Source organism: Alosa pseudoharengus, unplaced genomic scaffold, assembly GCF_046254945.1.
Source record: "Alosa pseudoharengus isolate Yale_2024_CS ecotype anadromous, Long Island Sound unplaced genomic scaffold, YU_APseudo_1.1 YU_APseudo_1.1_scf_3, whole genome shotgun sequence".
NCBI classification, from domain to species: Eukaryota; Metazoa; Chordata; class Actinopteri; order Clupeiformes; family Clupeidae; genus Alosa; species Alosa pseudoharengus.
In genome coordinates this window covers 8,467,418-8,476,981 of record NW_027468718.1, presented here as the reverse complement: position 1 = coordinate 8,476,981, position 9,564 = coordinate 8,467,418, and the positions used below count along the sequence as shown (strand labels likewise).

The window sequence follows — 9,564 nt, the reverse complement described above, 5'->3', positions numbered from 1 at the left end:
ATATATATATATATAAAACAATGTTATCTCTCACAAGCAGTCGGGCCGTAACGTGACCTAGAATTAGAAAAGAAAGAAACATCTTAGAGACTGTTAATCATGCATGAGCTTTGATGCCCAATGTGCCCAATGCTGCCATACTCCTTTCAGTTTCATTTCTTTGAATGCAACATTGTCTTGATGCACTTACCACAGGCCAAGGCCTGAACAGCCTAGAGCAAGGAAGTAGGTGCCAAATAAAAACTCACAATAACAGAAAGTGTGTGAATGTGAAATCTGTTTTCTAATTTCGCCATTTAAATTCACAACTCACAATCTCTCTTTCTCTCTCTCTATCACTCTCTCTATATATCTCTGTTACACACACTCACACACACACACACAAACACACACAAGGCACACACAGACTTTTGCACAAGAGATGTTGTGAAATACTAAAATATTGCTTTCTTAGTCTTCTTTAGCGCTGAAGGAAAAAGCATTTAAAGCATTTCCCTTTCTAGACAAACATTTCCCACAATTATTTCCTTTTATATACAAACATTTTCCTTTCTAGACAAACATTTCTCTTTCTGCCTCAGCACTCCAGGGAGCTGAAGAGGCGTCTGCGATCACAGCTTGAAAAAAAGTAAAAAAAAAAAAAAAGTTTAAGTTAATTAACAACGTCATCATCATTTTATCATCTAAGCCAGAGTTCAAGTGATCATGTCTCTTGACGTTGGTACAGCGTCAGTGGATCGTTTTCTTAAAGCAACACCAAAGAGTTTTTTGAACCTTAAAATGTTTCCAAAATCATTTCAGTGGTTCATCAACTCGCAACAGGGTGAACGGCCATCCTGCATTCGCATCGCGACCCCTCTATTGGCTTTATCCGCACTATGCAAGTTTGCCAGATCGGGTAGCGGATATGTGGAATGAGACATAAGAAACTACACATTTGACTTGCTTCTGATGTCGCAATACATCGTACTTTCATAAAATCATGCAACATACTCTACCTTGTCTGTGGACATTGTTATTTCCAAAGCCGGTGCTGGATAAACGAATAGCATGCGTGCGACAGAGGAAAAGTGCTTTGGTGTTGCTTTAACCTTCTACTGTAACACTGTTCCGGTCAAAAATGACCAATTTACACATTCCCTGTACCATAAATATGGCATTTTTCATCAGATTGCCTCAAGACCTTATGATATCCTTCACAAAAGGCATTTGAACACATGAAATTCATTGTGACTAATTTCTTTGAATTTTGAGTGATTTATTCAACTTGGTCACACTTTTTTTGTTTATGGTAAAAAGTGGGAAAGAGTATAATGTTCATCAAGGAGATGAAAGACATCTCCATACATGCACTCCTACAACTTTCCTGTGCTCGTGTGCCCATTCTACACATGAATCATACTTTCCACAAGAAAGCTTAGAGTAAATTATGGGAGCCCAGTGTTTTCTTGAACTAATGTACTTCTCCCCCAATGTGAACCACACCTGCCAAACAAATCAATCTTGTGTAAATTATAGGAACTCATGTGAGCAAATACATTGCCTATACTTTTAAGTAAACTGGCAAATGTATTGTCTGCATTTGTTAGAAACAGAGTTATAAATATCTAATACTTTACTTTTTAATTATACTGGCATATGTCTGTTTCTTTCCACACTTGCAACTGTCTGTACACTTTATGTGTGCCTCCTAATTTATTATTTCATTCTACTTTCTTTTTACTTTTAATCCTGCCTGCCTCCCTTTTTTACCCCACAATGTTCAGTGCTTTGAGTACATGACAAAGCGCTCTACAAATAAACTGCAATCAGAGTGCATGTTTTGTACTGGGGTTTGAGGCCAGGTGGGGTGACTGCTTTCTCCTGTCGCTACATAATGCCAGAAGTGAAAGGGCTTGCTGTGATGCTAAAGGAAGTGTGCTCAGAGTAAGAGCTGTATGAGGGACCCTTAGGTCAGGTTGACCCCTGTATGAGGGCCCCCATGGAAAGGCGATGCATTAGTGAGGCACCCTGTGTCTGTGATGAACAGTGGATGGAAGGATGTATGAGGGGCACCTGTCTGTGTGAAGTGCATTAGTGTTTAATGAAGTCACCAATAGACCTCTCCAGAATAAGTCCCGCCTCCGTAACTTCCGTATCCATCCAACTTCCGGGCGTGGATTGTCTATGGGGAATAACATGGCGTTTCAAAATATCATACCGGTAAAACATCTGTAGGTAGCGAAGTTGAAAAAGCTGGTGGGCAGATTGGCCTACACACTTCTGCCATATAGTTTCCACTGGATTTTTTGATTGTCGGTGCCGTTTAAGTAGTATACTATAGACTATACTACTCAAACGGCACCGAAAATCAAAAAATCCAGTGGAAACTAGATGGCAGAAGTGTGTAGGTCAATCTGCCCAGCAGCTTTTTCTACTTTGTCACCTACAGAGTTTGACAGGTACGATCTTTCAAAACGCCATGTTATTTCCCATAGACAATCCACGCCCAGAAGTTGGATGGATACGGAAGTTAGGAGGCGGGATATATTCTGGAGAGGTGTATTTGCACTGACACATAAGTATGTTGACATCTGTTTTCCTGTAAATAATGCCCTTCTTAGAAACACCTTTCCTTTCGAAAGTTAGGATGTGGTAATCAGAATAATGCCTCACGCCTTCAGACATGTATGTGTAAGGAACCTACTTGCACTGAGGCATGAGTAGGTCTTCCTGTAAATAATGCCCTTCTTAGAAACACCCTCCCTGTCGTCGCTCTTTGGATAAGTGATGTGGTAACCAGAATGATTCATGCCTCTTGCTTTCAGACATGTGCAATGAATCAGATTTTGTTTTTGCAGGACAAGGAATGCTGTCCTTGATCTCAGTAGCTATCCATTTCAGTAATGTCACACACACACACACACACACACACACACACACACACACACACACACACACACAGGGTTGTAGTGGAGGCTAAATGCAAGTAAACACAGTTTATCCACCTCTGACATTTTAGAAATAGAGTTTATCCACCTCTCAAAAGAGGTTATTCACCAAATGCAACTTTAACATTCAGAAATCGCACTGTATTATCCACATTCACAATATGTACACTCATCAACACTCTAGGAACCATTTACTGTAATACCACTGATTGTTATAAACATTTTACAACTACACCCCTGCGCGTGTGCACACACACACACACACACACACACACACCACACACACACACACATGCACACACACACACACACACACACACACACACACACATGCACACACACACACCACACACACACATGCACACACACACACACACCACACACACACATGCACACACACACACACACACACACACACACACCAGGGCCATAGTCACCATAGACATAAAGGGGGACGTGCTCACACACACTCACTCAGAGCATCACGGTATGTCCCCCCTCATGTTTTTGGTTAAACAGGATGAGAGTGTTTAGTCGACTGGAGTCTACTCCAGGGGTTTGTAAATTGGGTGAGTGTGTGCCTCCCCTCAGGGTCCGCGGGCAGATGTGTCTTTCCCTCCGTGCTGCGCCTCTCCTGAGGCTCTCTGGCGCCACCCGGTGGAGGCCCGACTCACCATTTGAAAACCCCTGGACAATGTATAAAACAAAGATCTTTATTTTCTTCTCATCTTGAGAACAGGTGTGAAAAGAACCTAGAGACTGTTCAAGATTTCTTTACAAAGGCATACATATTTTCCCTTTTAAATGAACAAAGCATCACAGCCACGTTTAAACAGACGGACCATGAAGGCAACAAGACCTGAGGCCCAAGTTTGGCGGCGATATAGGTAGTGGGAAACTACATCAAGGCGGGGACTCTGAAATGGGTGAGACCTCTCAGGTGAAGAAAAAATGGAATAAAACAATCATATGCAACCAGTGTTACATTCTGTGTGGGCAGTCTCCACCATATCCTATCAGGATGCAAGGTAAGTCTCACCCAGGGGCGGTATACGTGGCGTCATAACCAGGTATTGAAATGTGTGGCAGCGGCAATAGAGGATAAAAGAAGAGAAGTCAATTCATTAGCAGCTAGTAAAGGGGTAAGGCAAATTAACTTTGTACGTCAGGGGGATAAACCTTGTTCCGTGAAGGCCAGGTGTAAAACCGGCCAGTTGAAAAATGGGGCGGGCTGGGAAATGAAGGTTGATCGATCTTGGCCAGCAGATGGCGGTACCTCCACATATAGTGAGTACTAAGCTACGTCCTGACGTAATTCTATGGTCGGATTCAGAGAAGATAGTTTACTTCATTGAACTCACTGTTCCTTGGGAAGACAGAGTGGAAGTGGCCAATGAGCTGAAGAGAGCTAAATATACTGAAATAGCAGAGGAGGCAGCTAAGCGAGGTTGGAGTGCACGATTAAGGCCTATTGAAATCGGTGCACGTGGGTTTGTGGCCAGATCTGCTATTGGCTTGCTGTCTGAACTGGGCATTTGTGGTCGAAGTTTAAGGCAGGTGGTTAGTAACATGTCCTTAGCAGCAGAACGGGCAAGCGAATGGTTGTGGGTAAGGAGAAGTTACCCTTCCTGGGGCGCAAGCTAAGGTAAGCTAACTGGCTCATTTGTTTTGGTCGTGGGTAAGGAGAAGTTACCCTTCCTGGGGCGCAAGCTAAGGTAAGCTAACTGGCTCATTTGTTTTGGTGGTGGGTAAGGAGAAGTTACCCTTCCTGGGGCGCAAGCTAAGGTAAGCTAACTGGCTCATTTGTTTTGTGTTTGTGATGGACTGTGCCTAGGTTGATGGTACTTGGCTAAGGTTCTTTATGGTTTATGGTTCAGTCCACATCAACGGGACGGACCGACCTAGCCAACTTAAACCATGCCTAGGTTGGTTAAGGGTATTTGGATGCTTGTTGTGGTAATATGGGGCAGCATGGGGCGTAAGCTAACTGCTAACTGCTGGCTAATTTGTTTTGTGTTTGGGATGGGGCCTAAGATAATGGGCTAAGCTAACTGGCTAATTTGTTTTGTGTTTGTGATGGGCTGTGCCTAGGGTGATGGTACTTGGCTAAGGTTCTTTATGGTTTATGGTTCAGTCCACATCAACGGGACGGACCGACCTAGCCAACTTAGACCATGCCTGGGCTGGTTAAGAGTATTTTGAGTATTGGATATTTCAATGTGGTAATATGGTGGTAGCATGGAGGGGAGTGTCTCCAGGACGCTGGTTTCACTGTTAAGCCTTCATGAGGTGTCGTGGGCCTAATTTAACGAAACATCGGTGAATGAGGGTGCCCACTTGATAACCCCAATGACATGCCGCATACTATATAGGCTACTGCTGTTGGATAGGCCATTTGCATTGTGCTTGTGACCATTTGTTGGCGGATTTGTGGGTAGTGTGCTTTTTAAAGTTAAACTTGAGCAGGGGCTTCTGAATGTGTTTTTACCTTGGATTTTGGCACAAGGGATTTTAACATCTAATCCTGTGTATTAATGTAATGCTGTATTATCTATCTATATTTTATTAATTAACTTGGGCCTGACTCAGCCCACTTTGTGTGTCTGACTTTGCTCTGGCCACAGTGCGCATGCAAAATATGCTGTCAAACACGAAGCCCCCGGGGGTATTCCAAGTATGTGAGTTTAGTGACAAACCTGGTTAGGTTAACTCAGAGATAGTGGTAAACCTCCTAACAAGAGCCCATGGCATTGTTTTATTTAGGAGAATGAAGCCATGCAGCTCTTCTATTAGGAGGTTTACCACTTACTCTGAATTAACTTACCCAGGTTTGTCACTAATTCATGTACTTGGGATACCCCCAGGGCAGCTGACAGCCTTCACGTCCACACGTTTGCTGAGGCGTGATGAACACATAGCTGCGCGCTTCTCCTCCGTGTCATGCTGGGACTCAGAAGCACACGCAGGGAGTCTACAGATTGTGAAAAGTGATGTCTGAGGAAAAAAACAGGTCAGCAATAGGTTAAGTAAACAGATCAGGTACTTCAGGAGTAGCAGACAAGCAGAGCAAGCCACGTCTGAGAATGCAGGGGACAGAGTAGAAGTTTAACACAAACAGTATGGAAGATGAAGTGAAAATAAGGCCTGATAGTGATCATAATAAAATATAAAACGTGACATCTAAGTCCTTCGACCAGGCTATGAACTCATAAACATGAACAGCATTTTGTCATCGTTTGTCATTCACCGTGCTGTGAACAGCATTAAGATGCTAGGCTAAAGAGCTTGAGATTCAGACAGGTGAGCACCTGGGAATGGTGTGCATCGTGTCAGAAAATAGCAATTTGATCAGTGATCATGCATCATCAGCGCAAGCTTGGTTTGAAACTTTCTGGGGATGGGGATTTTACACGATCCTTCATCACTGGGCTAGCCATCACTGGGCTAGTGTGCCCTGCTGTGTTAATATGACCGTGCTGATGCTAACAGCTGCAGCTCCCTCAAATCTAGGTTCTCTCATGCATATTAGGCTAGCTTTTGCCAATGAAAATGAATGCAAAATAAAAAAAAAAAAACAGTCCTGCTCCTAACTGAAGAAATGTTTACATTACCAACAATGTTAACAACAAACTCAGTTTCACTGCTGCAAGTACAAAGTTGGCTGTAAATATGCTTCGCCATATTTAACGAACCAGCTAGCTTTGTGATAACAAAATCTTACCTTTTATGTGTTTAGTCCACTGAAAGTTATCCACATATCAAACGATTAAATCCACAGCTATGGAGGAATTGTTTTGGGGAAGCAGTTGCACTTTATCCCACTTTTGCTGCCCTTTTTAAAATTAAACTACTTAAATCCATAGCCTAGATGAGAATTTGCGCATAAAGTTACAACTATGTTGACATGATGGTAAAGCTAAATGCCCAAGACAGATCACGTCATAAAAGTTGTAGGCTACAAATGCAAAAACTTCAATGACAGCTCGTTCGTGGTGTTGCCTTGCTGCTTAATTGAAGTGGTATAGGCAAGGTTTATCTTATATTAGGTTATTATGTGTGGCACATTTATTGGGCTTTAGCCTCTTTTAATTTATTTGATAAGGAACTGATAAAAACTGAGCAGCAGAAAAGCTGTCATAGTCGATACATAAATAGTTTATTATTATAATTAGGTTATTAATACTATTACTTTACTACTATTACTGTTGTTACTGTTATTCGGATGAGCCGGATTTCGGATGTAAATCTGAGTCTGAAATGTTGGCTACAAACAGTCTGTAACTGCACTGCTGCCATTATAAATTGATAACTTTCGGGAACTATGAGGCTTCCATTAGCCGCCATTGTTGAAAAAAATGGAACATTAGCGTCGCAACTCTACCTTTATATGGCTCTGGTTTTGGCCATTTATAGTAAGTGCTGAGTATGACATTTGAGAGATTCTTAATATCTCACAGCAGATAAGGGAGTGTATTACCACACAGCTCCTTTGGGCCATTGGAGTTCACCATTACAACCTGATGCCAATAACATAGTATGTATATGTGGCAGAGCTGAGGGGTTATTGATTCTAGATGACTACGCCATCTAGGGGATTGCACCCCAAGAAGTTTAGTTTTAAAAGGGTGGTTACTCTCAACCAATGACACAGGTTCGCATACATCAAAAGACTGAAGACGTGATTTACAAAAAAATACAAAGTCTTTTTATTAAGAGATTGACAAAGTACTAACAGAGTGATCACTCCTTAAAACACAAGCGGATATGAGCAGTTATAATATGTTATAAGATGTGTGGACCATGGGGGCGCAGGGCCCGGAGAGACTACTCAGCTGGATAGTGTGGGGAGAAACAGGGCTGTAGCTTACCACGGCAGGGGTAGACTGAAGAGGAGGGGGACGGGTCCAAAACCACACCACACGTGAACACAGCAAGATCAAAATACAAAAGAAAAGAAAGCAAAAACCCTGGATGTGCACAAAATAGAAGACCAGTGAGGAAAGGGCTCCACCACCGACCCACTGCTCGAGGTCAAACAGCTCCTGTCTTCCACACACACCAAGGGAGAGAGAAAGAGAAGGGCAACAATGTTTAGTGAGGGCAGGGAGGTCACAAAATGGCTAGCTGGACATAGCATACAATAATGTGTAGGACACTTAGCTTTTATGCACACAGAGCCCTGGGCCTTCCACTTAGTACTAGGCGGGAGGTCCCTGCATACTGCCCCAATGGTCCACTGCAAGACACAACCACAAGATTCCAAGGCCCACGCACACACACATGCACCCTAAACCGCAGACGAACACACACAAGCATGCACCTCAACCACACACACACACACACACCCACAAACACACGCGCACACACACAAGCACATACAGTCAACTCTCCTATTTAGGAGAGTGAAATGAAAAAAAGAAAATAAACAAACAAGAACAACACACAGCGTGAAGACAATGGACACAAAAGTAGGCCTAAACCATATAGCAACAGGCGGTGGTGATAGAGGCGAGTACAGTCTAGCCCAGTATCATTTGGACACGTTAGAACATGCAGTCATAACACATAGAATACACAGTATACTGTACGGCAAGCGGCTTCCCAGGTGGCACGGCCGGGGGGGAAGCTACCTGACTGGACAGCAAAGGTCAAAGGTTAGCCTACGGTAGAATTTATGTGGAAACAAAGCAGCAGCGGCGAGGCCTATGTGCAGCCACAATCTGGAGCACCGCACAGGCTTCAGTTAAACTTCACCATCTGGAATCGCAGAGGAGAATTAATACAAGCCAAATACCTCTAAATGCAGAAACTGAAATTAAGAGTAGGCTACATACCTGGAAGCACAGCTAATCCAAGAACATGACAGGAAGGGCTACCGAACAGTGCTAAAACCAGACAACAGACAAACAAGGCAGATTAAACCCCCCGGAGATAATCAACAGGGTATTAAAAAGCGTCCGACATAAATTAGGAAAATCGGAATACCTTAATGGCACGATTCCAGTGAATAAGCGCTCAAGGCTGGACGTGCAAACAGTCCACTGCCAAGCGAAGATGCGCTCTAAAGCAAGGAAGCATAAACTAATGATGCGGTCGCACAAAAGCATGAACAGGTGTCACGACCGCATCAAAGCCCGTGTCAATTTAAGAGAAAGCTTACCTTGTAGTAGAACGATGCAAGAGACCCAAGCAGTAAACCTAGCTCCAGCAAGGCCAAACCAAACTGCCCGCAAGCCACCCAAACACGGAAGCTAGCTACTCCAGCGACAATGGGAGAACGGAAGACGCACTGTCAGCTGATATCTAGCCGTATAAATATACTCAATGTAGGGGCCGCCCCCTTCATTAACGTACCCACCTCCAATCTGGCAGCTGCCAGAGGGAAACAGGGAAAGCACAAGCTACCCTGCTACATATAGGTAGATAGAAAGATAGAAGAGAGATAGAAATGAGTAAGTGACAAGCATCTGATAAACAATGGATTTATTTGAGCAGTGCCAAGAAAGACTGAACCGTAATCAACACGGTGGCGGTGGCAAAATGTCATGTTGGTGTGCAGTGCTGTAATTGAGTGTTGAGTGGAAAGTGGACAGGTGCCACACTCATGGTAGTGCAAATTACATTCTGCAGACTT

General features: G+C 43.4%; 1 long non-coding RNA gene across 1 annotated transcript; it reads right to left on the bottom strand.

Annotated features, from left to right (window-relative positions):
- Positions 1–7,784: 7,784 nt before the first annotated feature.
- LOC143099591 (uncharacterized) lies at positions 7,785–9,179 on the bottom strand. The gene is made up of 3 exons (XR_012981682.1): positions 9,091–9,179; positions 8,916–8,991; positions 7,785–8,815 (listed from the first exon to the last, which is right to left on the bottom strand). It is a non-coding gene; the product is annotated as an uncharacterized LOC143099591 (long non-coding RNA).
- Positions 9,180–9,564: the final 385 nt, after the last annotated feature.